The 14469-nt window shown below is 36.8% G+C and overlaps 1 long non-coding RNA gene across 1 annotated transcript; it reads right to left on the bottom strand.

Moving 5' to 3' along the window:
• Window positions 1–1416: 1416 nt before the first annotated feature.
• On the bottom strand, window positions 1417–9209 carry LOC120359709. The gene is made up of 2 exons (XR_005576483.1): window positions 4559–9209; window positions 1417–3615 (listed from the first exon to the last, which is right to left on the bottom strand). It is a non-coding gene; the product is annotated as an uncharacterized LOC120359709 (long non-coding RNA).
• Window positions 9210–14469: the final 5260 nt, after the last annotated feature.

Raw genomic sequence — 14469 nt, forward strand, 5'->3', positions numbered from 1 at the left:
TATTTCTTTCACACTTGTATCCGATTTAACAAAGTGGGAGTCCACGTGCTTTCTAGTAGTACTTTAGTCACGCAAGAATAGGACACGTGGTATGTACATACGCTGTACAACGATGCATAGGCGCAGAAAGTTGTATATTTTCCATGTTTGACAAAACACTTAAATAACAATCAAATCATTACTATTTATCTTAAAAAGTAATTAATTTATATATTTTTTAAATTGACTTGCATAGGAAATATTATGTAATGTTTTTTCTATGTCAAATTGGCAAAAAGGAAAAGACCATATAATTCAATGTATCAGATCAAAAACACATAAAATGTATGCATAAATATGTACACTATTTTTGAAATTTTTGCAATGGAATTATTCACATACGAGCAAAAGCATTTACGTGAAATGTTAACAAGAATGGATACAAATTTATCTAATTTATTCGTCTGGAAATGATAAATTAGATTGTCTCAAAATCGAGATATTTCCTTTGTAAAAAAAAATAAATTAAATTCAATGTTATATTGTTAACCATCTAAATTCAATTATAAACATGTTATCTCTATTTAGAGATATTTTTTTAGATATTGATATCCATTATTTAATATATATTCAAAATATTTAATCTTAAAAGAAATGCAATCAAATTGATGCAAAGGATGAATTTGGAAAGTATGGGAACACTCTGTATTATAAAATCACGACGAGTCGGGCATTCCGATTACGACACTCCAAGGAAGAACCGCGAAGGCCGATAAGGAAAGAAAGAATACGAGGAAAAGGAAAAGATAAGTGACAGCAGAGGTGAACGGGGCGGATCCATGTGAGGGTTTGCGCGAGTGTTGCTTACGTAAGCACGCGTGTAGATAAGAACATGCTTATCTAAGGAACGTCGCTCTATACGAGTAACCTCGTACTAAAGTATAAAATCGTAACGATGCAAAGAGATTTTGAAGAGACAAAATATGTCCTATGGTACGAGGCAATTTTAATAAATTGTAGAAAAATCGCACGCACGTGCGTGCATGCACATACGCGCATGCGCGTGTATGTGTGTATGTGTGTATGAGCGTATTCATCAACTCTCTCCTCTCTCTCATCCTCTTTTTAACTTTTTTAGCATATATATTTGTATTTAACAAAGTTCCGCTATTTTATTCTTATTTTCCGTAACTAAGTCACAAAAATAATTCACGGACATCCGTTCCTAATGACTTGAAGGCAGGAGGAGAACGGTTGGATTATGGCGCCAAGGATAAAGGAAAATATCAAGGAGAAACGCGTAATTGAGCTGAATGCAGAGATTGAATTGTAAAATTGTAATTTACGCATCGCATAATTAGTGCGACGTACTTACAGATCTATATTCATTAATTGAGTTATACTTTACGGATATTAAAAAATATCCTCTAAAAAAAATAAATAGTTTCCTAGTTTATTTAATACAATATAGAACTAGTATTAGAAGATACTAAGTAATCTACTAGTATCTTCTAAATTATAATTATTCCAAATAATGATTAATAATTAATAGAAGAATTTAGGTTTGTTTTTTGTTTTATCCCTGACGACTGAATTTTGCATGGTTTATCTTTTCTCTCATGAACCGTATTCAGGCTTAGAGTATGGAAAAAGAACGAGCCTTTTGATGTTCGATTTGTAAAGTTTCCACGTATTAATGCACACCTATTTGATCTAGGAAAAAATCAACACTACAAATCATAAAATTCATGGTCGTCAAATTGCATGTACAACTCTTTTGCCTGATCAATGACTATACACTGACTCAATATACCACAGCAATATGGCTCAAACATTCAAGTGTAATTATATATGATTGTACGATCGTAACGTCAGTCACAACGTTAACAATCTGTCATTATTTCAGAATTAACGTATCTGTTCTAGTTTGATCATTTATTAAACTCGCGAAATTTCATATCGTTATTACATACCAGAAATAGAATATCACTATTCCAGTCTCATTTTCAGCATTCTACACATCTCGTATATATATATAAATATCTCATTCCTAACATATTGAAAAATAGGCTGTCCTCGCTCGTATTCTCCTCTGGTTGCCTACCACATGAGGTAGGGTGATCCAATTGGGGTTCGAATAGCCCAGCGTGGTGGCCTCCCCTTTGAGTTCCCGTTGCGATCAATACTCATGCCACGATGCCAAAGCCAAGCTAAGCTACCGTCGATTCTCCGTACCGAGGTCTTCGTGATGCGAGAATGTCCTTGACAACAATAGTAAATTGCCGTCGCTAAGTCTCGCGACTGTAGAATGCAAAGGTCGTAAGCTAAATCTATTTTATAGACTCTATTGTCGTTAACTTTTGCGTAATAATGCCGAGCAACTAATGGTTTATAAGTTATAAACGCGAACAAACATGAAGAAAAAAATCAAACATGTATAATTTTGTCATGGCGCGTTGCATCACGCATGCTTCGATACATCGCACTCATTCCCAACAAGGAAGAGGAAATAAAACTCTTTTCTGATAACCTTTCTCTTTTTTATCACTTTCGATTATCGCTCTTGGTCATGCACAAATGCTACACGAGATAGTTGGAGTGAAAAAACTAGATTTTAATACTTTACTAATGTTTAAAGTGATTTCCTTTTTGGAAATTCTACAGATATGCTCTTTCAGTTGGATATTTTTCATGTATCCTTTTCCAATTATTCAATCCGCGAATGCTTCGAGAGCAAAAAAGCTGAAAAAAAGAAGGAAACTTTCACCGCGCAAACATATTCTTTTCAGACACCCTATATGTATATACGCGCACGCGCACCTATCGAGCAACGGGAAGCTCCCATCCGCAAACGAGCGCGCGAACGCACGTACGCATACAAGTATCTGATCCAGGCGCACAAAGCACCAACACACTCGTGCAACGCGCGCAGAGACGACAAAGAAAGAGCCCTAGCGACCAGCAATGCGGCAACAGCGAGCGCCTGCGCGCCACTCTATGTGAGTCAAGGACGACACGTGCGGCTACGAACGACCTACTTATATCTCTGTCGCTTCGTGCGCGATCGCTTCGGTGTACGAACTTTCCCGAGCGCAGAAATAGGACGGTCGACGAGTTGAGTCCCGACGTTTTACGGATCGGTCTAACCCTTCCTCTTTTCCCCACCATCCTCCTGGTTGTACCACGTACCACGTCGCGACTGAACGCTACTGCTACCAAATCGCTTTAACCCTTTCAACTGCTTCGCTATCGTTACGGTTAACATTCGAGTCTGTTAAGTTGTTGCATTTCGATAGAAAACCTTTCTTTTTTTTCAAGTTCGATTACACATTCAAATGTCTTATTGTCGGAGTAATCTATTATCCGAGTTTAACAAAAATCCTTATAAATAGGTAAACTAGATTTGTTCAATAGTAATACAAGAATAAATAGTACTTTCCATTTCCGTTGTCTTCGTTTAATCGTTTAATCATTGAATTGTTAATTGTCGGTTCTTCAATGCTCGTTCAACAATCGTCGAGCGTTACGTAACACACAGATAATGAAACATTCCTCTCTCTTTTCGATGAAACACACATTGTCGGAATCCACGCTGATCACGGAAGACTAAAACATTTCGCAAGACGCAGTTAATCCCTAAAAAGATGGCATATATATCATATTATTCACAAATAATATTCATGATATCCAAATATTATTTTACCGTATTACATGTTTTTGTTATCAATAACTTTGCACATAAATTTTATGTTTTGAATTTTGCATGTAAAATAGTAAGTTTATTTTTATAAATTTAATTTCAAGTGTAAAATATCACATGCATCTAATGATCGATATCCACTCATTTACAGATACACGTTACGTTATCTAATCATTTATTTTTTATTATAGGAAACCTTTTCTTTTTTAATTATACGTTACATCCACATTGGAATCATTTTTCTATCGATTTTTATATTTATATAAAATATTAAAACTTAGATAGATTTCTGACATACAAATACAATAGAGTGCGAGGTCACCGCGAGGACTCCGTGTTCAGGGAGTGGCGGAAATCTCGACAGCCGGGGCCGCGGCTGTCGAGACGCCCTAGATGCAGAACCAGGCAAGATCGATAGAAAAATGGGTCAAAGGTTCGGCCACCGCCTTTGCCATAAAATGAACATTTTGCAAATTAAAGGATAAACAGGAATAGAAAGAAAACTATACAAATTTCTATTTTTTATTTCACAAATAAGTGTGTAGAGAGAAAGGTGAAGTACACATTGATAAAATTAAATTATAAATCATTTCGTTGATACGAATAAGCATACAAAATTCTTTCTTATTTTTCATTATCGTTACAGATTTAACAGGGAATAAATTTTAATTATGTATAAAGATGTGTGTAGGTTAGAAAATTGAAAAACTATAATGGATTTTGTGTAAAAAAGCAGTGTGATGATTTTTATTATTCAAACTATACGTGGCTGCAAAACATGTAATAGCAATCCAGAATTTGAATGGAAAAATCAACTTTATATTTTTTGTGTTGATAAATCTTTCCTTATGAGTAAGTGCAATATATTAATGGTCTTACTGTATCGTTATAAATAGATTATGGCTTTTATTTAGTGATTGATGAAAAGCAGAGAAAAATCCTCTTTCTCTCTCGCTGTTTTAACAAAAAAGGATCGTACGTATTTTATTATTTGAAAAATCTGAAGAGAAGTGTAGATACACGATCTAATCTTGTCTATGGCGCGCGATGCAGGTTTTACATAACCAAATGAATCTTCCGGCTTGAATCGCACTATAACGTAGCCACGGCGATTGGCTGTTAGAATTCGCGGTAGTTGGAATAGCGAGTCCAAAGGCGAAGCGTACCGCACAGGCGGCGCGGTGAGGCGCGGCGCACGGCTCGATTCCGCCGTCGCCGCCGCTGCCGCTGTTTCTTCCCACTCGTAGCATAAGTAGCGGGTTCTCGCGCGCACCGCCAGCAGTTCCTGTTCGGCTGTGTCGTAGAATCGTGCTGGCGAGAGTGAACCTACTTGTACGTACGCGCGTTAACGATATACGCGCCGCGCCGTCCACCGTACATAGATCGCCGACAATGGAAATATTGCGCGCGCGTGCGAAATGTGCGCACGCTCGTGCTCTCGTATATCGATGCGCGTGTGTCGGGAGAAGAGGGCGAGGTTGGGAGAAGGGAGGCGGGCAGCAAGCCGTGCCAAGTGTGCAATATTTCGCGTGAATGGCTGTGTGTGCGCGCGTCAACCAATCGCGACTCAAGTAGCAACGGCGTTCGACCAATAGCAGCAAGCGACTGTGTTCCTGCGACTTCTGGCGAGTGCGCGCCATCGTCATCGCCGGATGCGGCCGATCGTGCTGAATCGTGGTGGGGGGTAAAAGCTGAGAGTGCGGTACGGCTCGAGCTACGCGCTCGTCCGCGTTCTCGTTCGTCGCAGCTCCTTCTCCGGTTCGGTTGTGTTTCGCGTTAGTCTCGGTCCGCAGTCCGTACTATTGCTTCGTTCGCCTTCGCCGCCTAACGATGGCTTTTTCGAATGGCCACTCGATCGATTCACCTGTCGTTTTCTTCATTCGCTGCGGATAATTCACCGAAGAGTATTTCTCTTTTTTTTCTTTTGAGTTTTCCAAAATCTTTTCTTTTGAAAACTCAAAAGAAAAAGTGCCGATATTAATACAACTTCCGGTTTCTTTGCTGGGACGGGAGGAATTCAAGGAAACGAGAAATCCAGAGTAATTCTATTTAATCAAGATCTTGAATCTATATATACACACAGAACGGTTTCCAGAAGCTAATCGGCTTTATAGTAACGGGCACCATCTATTTCTCGAGTACTTTTCTTTGCTTTATAGTATCAAGAGGATTGAATTAAATCGATTACTTTCAATCGATTACTTTATTCAAGTTTACGAAGACTTGTCTATCGCGATATCATTAAGAAAAAAAAGAAAACGTAAATAAGAGCAGTTTAGAAAAAGGGGGATTATGAGAAGCCGAAAAGAGTAATATTGTGTCTCAAAGATACAAACGTCCATTTTCAAAGAAGAGGAACCAACAGAAACCACAGGCGCCGCCTATACGAGTAATGTCGCACGAATCGCGATTTCTGCGTGCGTGGCGTGACCGGAAGCAGGACTCTCATGCTGGTTTGATTTCGCACTCGACATCGTACGTATTTTTGGATTTGATCTTTTCCTGTGTGTGAGTATCAAGACAGGCCTGTTAATCGCCGAAAAAAAATCTGCTTTCTCTCAAGACAAAAGAAAGACGGAAAAGAGATGAGAAAGAGAAGAAAAGAAAAATCGATCTCTCTTAAGGTACTTTCCTTCTGCGTATGGAAAACGGACGCGGGAGAAAAAAAAAGTATGCGACTCATTGACTGTGACTGTTTGACCTATTTACCGCAACCTTTGGACCTCTCTGGTTCTCTCTTTTTTCCCCTCTTTCCCATCTCTATATACTTATCGCGCAAGCCTAGTATCATTCAATATTTCCGTTCGAGGACCAACGCCAACCAGTGTGGTGAATAGAGATCTAGCGATCGAACTTTGTGCATTCTGTCTGGCGAATTGCCGAAACTGTGTTGCGAGAAAGGTGAAAGCTATTAATGACAGCTTGTCGATTTCTTCACTCCTCGATTACTAACTGCTTAACTGATTGACTAGTTTTTCAGTTTTCCAAATTTGTTCGAGATTTCACAACTTTTTAAACATTAAATTTCATACTTTATAAGCTCAGCAAATTCTCATTTTACAAATCATAATTTGCGAATTGATTTTTGATACTTTGCTCTCCCGTTATAAAAAAAAATTTATATTTTATGAGTCGCGCAATATCTCCGTTATTATTCGACTTTGTTAGAGGTACGAAACTTTACAGTATTACCAAGTTAATATTTTTCTACTTTCACATTCGTGTGTCGATCGTTGGAATTGAAATTAGAAAAAAAGATTGGAAAAGAAAATGTCGGTGGTCCATCGTTGTTGGTGCCGTGTGTGTTCGCGGTCCCTCTTTCTCTCATTTTCGCACATTGTCGCTCACTCGGTGAATAAAGATGGCGGGTCCCTCTCACTCGTTGGTCGGCTCGGCGAGAGGGGCCGAACTGTGTGACGCAACTGTCGCTGTCACGTGACCGTGCCGTGTAGCTCCGGCTCGATCGCCAGTGTGTGATCTAACGTTTGTTACGGCGGCCGACTGCGGAGAATACGTAGCGATGAGGAACGCAGCAGGAAGCAGCGGAGGACGGGAAGGCTCATCCCAGTCGTCCCAGCCACTTCTTTTGCCGTGCGCGCGCGCGCGCGCACGCGAGCCAGCGACAACAGCGCAGGCTCTCTCGGTCGCTGGGTCAGTGGGGGTGAGAAACTGGCTTGGCTTATATGCAAAACGACAGTCAGTCTTTTTCTCTCTCCTATCGGCCCCGCGACAAAGCACAATTTTATTATAACGTAAACTGCTTTCTTCTTCCAACGACGTTGGAGATCCCCTTTTTTTTTTCCATCCGTCGGACGTGCGCGCTAAAAATCGAATCGTTCTACATTCTAAATCTTCGTCCTTCTCTTTCGTTCTTTTGTATGAGAAAGAAAGAACGAGTACGGCGCGATAGTAACAATATTCCTAACTCTCTGCAGAACAGTGAAATAAGGAAATTGAATTTGTATTGTATTTAATTGTATGGTAGCTAGAAGTGTAATATTTTGACACTACGAAAACTTCATTTTTTAATTTATTTTCCTGATATTGTTATCTTCTGCGGATCTGCTATTCATGGATCTTAGATTCACCTTAATATATCGAAAATAAGTATATGATATATTCATTTCGATAATCTACGTCTTTATGTACATATAGAAAGGATATGGGTTCTCAGAACGCGTTTACCATTCACATCGTATCCCTTCACTCGTAACCTTCAAATTCTCTAATCCTCTTATAAAACCGAGGCATATATGGGATGAGAGCCAGAATCGACTAAAAGTCTCTCTCGTGATGAAACCACGCGTCATTCCATTGATCCTATTATAATTTTAGGAAATTTTACGTTTCATTCTAGATTTTTGATTAACAGATCTTTAGTTCTAAAGATGACGCTTTATTTTATTTTTATATAATTTTCTTTTAATCTTACATATTTAAATCTTTGAGTACTTTGCACGTTATAAACTGATGTTAAAAATTTTTTGTTCAATGACATTTTATTGGTTTTGAATTCCTTTTATTGGTTTTACAATGTATACACATTTTATCTTCTATTTTTAAAACTTTTGACCTCTTCAATTCCTCAATTTCCTATCTAATCTTAGATCCGTGGATCTACAGATTATTGCATTCGCGATTTAACATACATTGCTCGGGCTCAACAGTGGAAGCCATGTTCCCCCAGCTGTAACAAACAATATTAAGAGGCTCTGGGATCACGGAAAACACTGAGCGAGTACCGGCCATACTTCAATGGAAATTCTCTCGACGACTCATTTGCTTCTTCTCAATTTGATGTATCTATTGCGATTATTCTTGTATCAATAATCATCAAACATTTAGATTCGCACATCCTTGAGTGCTATGACTTATTTCATTATATATATATATATATATATATATATCGTAAATTATTATGTTAAATTGTACGTGTGCAAAATTTTCCAGAATTACCATCACTATTTCCAGTATGTGATTTAATGAAACGTTTTGTAAGACTTTGGATTTTAGAAATATTGTAGAAATACAAAAATATTATGCTTGGAGGGAATGATTTTAAATAATATTTCTGGAACCATATGCACACATGCATTTTGTAACATACACATTAATTATTGATTTATTGCACAAGTTTATCTTTTTAAATATTTATCACGCTATTAAAAATGTCGAATGAAAATATCGATAAATTATTATTATAATTTAAGTTCCATCTACATACGAAATTAGTGTTGCCTAAATACGCTGTTGGACTTTGTAATCGTGCAAGATCCCGGGCTTAGGCCGCCGTTCACCTTGTCGCGTACTATTATATACTTTCTAAAGCTGCTTACTTTCGTAACTCGGCAAATACCGGCCGTCGCAGATTCTTTTTCTCGACCGGCCGAGAAACTAACTAGATCGACATGACGTTTTCTACATATTTTTTCATGCACATTCTTTTTCATTATATCATATCGACAAATCTCAATCAATACACGTGTACATCTTTAATTTTTTAAATCTTCGATACATTCGCATTTATGAATTTACGGACCTATTCTCTAATTCTTAATTTATACTATTAATTAAATCGGTTTTTATTATTGAAGCTTGTAATACTTTATTTATTGGTAAAATATATATTTTAAAAACTTGATATATATCAATTCTATATTTTATCTTGTATCTTATATAATGTATTGCGACAAAATGATATCAAAATAAAAAATATAAATTTCATATTTTTAACGTGTATTTGTATCACCAACTGTATATTACCTACATATTAAAAGTACAATTTTATTATCCAAGATTGTTTTTTATTTTTATTTCAATAGTGTATTTACTACAAATTTTAACAGTCCATTGTTCCATTAGTCGAAAATAACTGTATTCATGCACGTTAATTGCACCATGTGCATCTCATATATGCTTATCATTTTTGTAGCTTATCGCACACACACACACACACACATATGTACAAAGCATGTCAATGTTTTTTCTCTTTTTTTTTCTAATATTCTAAGTTAAAGTCGATAATCTAATTCTTATTTATGGTATCGACGACTAACATTACAAGACTATTCATGTTTTCAGCATGGTATGATTGTTAATAATAATTAGTACTAACATAGTACTAGACTAGATAGCTTTAATTGAGCGGATAATAAATTATACGAGCAACTTGTTAGCAACTTATTTGTATTATAAAATGTTAAATTATTTCTAAACATGATGCACACGATACACAAAATGTATTTTTACACAAATTAGTTCAAAGCTAAAATGCTTAATAACTAATATAATCAATATTGTGATATCAGTAAGAGACTAACAAATATTAAAATGTAATCTTTGTCATTCATGTTTCTTTTTGTAATATTTTTCCCCTTATCTAATATTCTTTAGAATAAATTTTTGAATTGTTTGTGGGAAACATGTATAGCCAATAGTTACGTATATTGCTTTATGTCTGAGCAAACAGCGCTTGCGTTAATCATACTCCAGCTAGTATCTAAATGTGTTACGCAACGCAATGGTGTCCATTTGTAGAAATTAAGACGTATGATTGAGAACACACTGTTTACAATATTTTGTCAAAGAAATTATAAAAAAAATTAATTGTAAAAGGAGAACTTTACATCATTATCTTTTTTTATTGTTATGCAACATGACTGTAGGCATTCTGAGGATTTAGGTGACAAAAAAAAGAGTTAAAGTTGATAATGCTGAAGAATAGACAAAACGTACATGTATGAATTAAGGAAAAGAAAATGGAACCAATTTTCTTTATTCACATAAAGATTATGGTTTTTTTTTTTTTTATTATAGAGCATAAAATCTCAATATTGTATTTACTTGTTAGTGAATGAAAAACGTAAGAGTAGATGGAATACAAGACTTTTGTAATATCAACAAATTAATAAAAGAACTATTACACAAGTGATAGAAATAGTAGCATCTATGTACATATCACGCAATGTTGATACTATAAAAAATTATTTTAAATTTATTAAATGCTAACAAATCAAGAGAAAAAAAAATTCTAAATATATCTGGCGAAAAATATTTTCTGTCGTAGGAGCGTAGAACACACGACCATTTGCGAGTGCTAAAGCGCCATTTTCTTACGCAGCATTCCAGCCATCTTTCATATAGATGAGCGAAGTATTTTTATTTTTATTGCAGATCGAATTTTGCACTCAAATTCCATCCTTATCATCTAATTTTATTCGTTATTGGCTTCAATATTGCATCATTTTGCTTTATGGCATCGCGCCGTACTTGATTTCAGAAAAGTGCAAAATAAGCAAACCAAATTTTTTAGTCGTTAACATTGTCGGAATAGAGATTAAGTATTCTTAGAATTATATTACTCAGTAATATATTTTTATTTATTATTTTTTCAATCGTTTTTTTTAAGTATAAATGTAATGCTGTTATAAAATTTGAGTATGCATTTTTTACATTAAATTTGAAATACTGGAGACGAAATCCGACCGGTCAATATTTGCACTACTAAATAGTTTCATTATAAAAATTTTTTGATAAAGTTATCGAGTCGACGCCAATGGCGCGGATGACATCATTGCGAAACAGTTGGCTCGTGGGGCAAAGAGACAGCGGTAAAGACCGTGGATCATTGCAAGGGGAAGGAGGAGTTGAAGCATATGATGCTAGAGAAGAACGCGGAGATGGCAGACAAAGATGAAACGAATAGAAAGAGAAGAAGATATATGAAAGATGCAAGGAAGCAAAAAGAGAGAGAGAGAGAGAAAGAAAGATAAAACGATAGCAGCCATGATGAAGCGAGACGAGCGAAATGGTATCGTGATACAAGCGTGTAGTGAATCCGTCGATTGGAAGGGATAGAAGAAGGAGACGAAAGGGGGTTAGGTGGCTAGGCCTTGAAGAAACTAAGACGGATAAAGGCACGCATCGTTTATGAACGAAACTCAAGCGCTGAAGTCAGCACAGTTATTTCTCGAGCTGAAGTCAGCGTACCTTTCTCTGAATAGCGCATTTAAGATTCGAAAAAGAATCCGCATCTTCTTTATACCTAATGTATAAATAGCTTCATTATCATATTTTGGCTGTATTTCATCTATCTGAATATTGTCTCCGAAGGGTTATAAATAATAGAATGTAACGGGTGGCAAACAATGTAATAAGTTTAAATGATTATATAGTAATAGATATACGATTTGCTGATGGATATTAAATGTCATATCATCAATATGTAGCATACGTACATGTAGAGCGTTTAATAATAACTGTATCACCTCTCTCATGGATAAGTGGAATCAATTAAACTGATAACAAATAAAAAAATCTGATGAATGTGAATGCGTGGCGAGAAAGAGACAACCCAGTGTTACGCGCCAATTACGGTTGTTACGCGTGCGTCAAGAGAGCTCTTCATTGAGGGAAGTGCGCTTTTAGCAACTACGATTGATGCATAGCGCTCTCTTGCATCCAAGCTAAATCGCTTGGATGCACACTCATTTGTAAATATTAATTTCTTATTATTAGAAAAATTGCGCTTTTCCATTCAATTTCACGCTGCTCACGGTGAAAGAAAAAAGTGCTATAGTTCTTACCAGACATCCTGTACGTACAAATGTATCTACGTGCGCGCGCGTACACATATGCATATATGCATAGACCAATAGGTTGCGTAATCGACGACGATATCAATTATTAGGCAGTCTTGGAAGCATAAGAGAGTCATCGGCAACCTCGCGTTTGTTAATACCAATATTACATTAATAGTGACAGTCAAGTTATTCGTACAATATACTTTTGAAAAAAAGTACTGACAATGAGTGCTCTCGTTTTTAGCAATAGCGCTTCATTTTCCATATCACGAAGAATCGTCGTGTGAAAGATTAGCTTTTTCGTCATATTTTATTTTTTATATTGAATATCTTTTACAGAGAAAAAAAAATCGGTTCTTCCGACATTTTGAATAAAAACCTTCGAGATATGTATGAGAATGGAGGATGGCACATTCTTTTTTTCCATCCATTTCCGTCCTACGGACCCTTTACGGTATTCGTCCTGTTCGCCCAAAAGCCCACCCCGACTTTCACCCTCACCCACCATTCCTAAACGACTCCATGGTCGAAGATGGCCGCTGAGGTCATCGTTAAACCACGCCCTGTGAAACGAAGCTTTCTGCTGGAGGAACTGTCGAGGGAGGATCAAGAACAACTCAAGGACAACAAGCGCCTCTCCTACGGGAAGCGGACTGACCGGCATTCGCGTTCTTCTCTTCCCGGAAATTGTGAACGCGCGAGCAGACCGATTCGCGCGTCATGGCGCATCATGTAGGAAAATTACTCGTCATTGTACATGGAAACGATTAAGTATTTCCTCATCCCGATTCTTCGTACAATGTCGTGAAAGAGGAACAGGTTGACTGAAGAGATTCGCGAAAGTCAAAACGAAAAATTTGATGTCAATAGATGAATTATTATGTTAAAATCTTGTGAAAGCCAAAATTACAAAAACAATTGTAAAATAAATGCAACCATGAAATATAATACATACTTGTAACTTGAAAATATCTAACTTGTTCTGTAATGTATAATTTATTTGAAAACCTCCGCGCCAAATTATCTCTCTTATCAATGCAAACGATTATTAATAAATGTAATATTATCACAAAAAATAATTTTCTTCTTTAGAGAAAACAGAGATATCTTGCGAAATTATTTTTAATTCAAAAAAGAGAGAAGAAAATAAAAGTGATAAATTATAGCGATAAAAATCATCAATTGCTCATCTCATTCTTTTTCTTTGTCTTCCTATTATTTATCTTTTCTTTCTGCGCAGTCTCCTCTCCCCTTCTTTCTCTCTCTTCTTGCTGATACTCTGGCATATGCGGCAAACTAACTTACGTAAGAGAGATGTACTTAACAATCCACCTACTGCCTATTCAAGGGATCAAGGTAAACCGGTAGACAGGTAACCAGGCAGGCAGATTAGTAGGCAGGTAGATGAGTGGGTAGGTGGGCACACGTTGCGCGCATGCTCCTGCGGCCAAACCTGCCAAACAGAGAAGCGATACGAACAACGGAAATACCAATGCGTGATGCTCTTTCCTCGCCTCTCAAGCTGCACAATTACCCCCGCCTTCCCTGAAAGCTGAATTTCTTACAGTCGGCCCTCTTGCCTCGTATCGGCTCAGACCGACGAGAAGGAAGGGAATGTTCATGGAGTCTTGGAAGGATCACGGATCGTTCTCACGCTTGGTGACATAACCGGTGCGGTACTGACGGTTAATCCCATTGGTTCTTAGCCTTGCCAAGACAGAAGTCCGTGCTATCGCAGATACTAGTCAAATTTTGAAGCTTTTCAACATAAGAGATTTAAATTTATCAGACATAAAAGGCTACAAAAATACATATTTAAATGTGTCTTTGATATTTTTCATGGATAGAAATGTTTAAAGTACAAACGAAGAAACGAGATGAAAATGATTTGAAAATTTGTGGATAACTCGAAAACTTTACAGGTAAATTTATACGGTCGTCTCATAGCATATCGCATTGATGGCCCAGTTTATAAAAGGGTAAACGATAAAAAGGGGAAGGCGAAGGAAGAGAAGATTGGAGGTGTGGATCTGTGTCACTGCACACGCGCGTACCATTACGCGCACGTTGTTCTTGGCCCTCTTGCTAAACGCGTTCTTTCAATATTCTTTGCTATTTATACAAGATGGAACCGAATTTCATCAATAGATTCCAAAAAGAGACGATTTGTTTTTTTTAAACTTAAATTTAATTCACTTTATATATTGA

The sequence above is a fragment of the Solenopsis invicta genome, chromosome 16 (assembly GCF_016802725.1).
Source record: "Solenopsis invicta isolate M01_SB chromosome 16, UNIL_Sinv_3.0, whole genome shotgun sequence".
Taxonomy (NCBI): domain Eukaryota; kingdom Metazoa; phylum Arthropoda; class Insecta; order Hymenoptera; family Formicidae; genus Solenopsis; species Solenopsis invicta.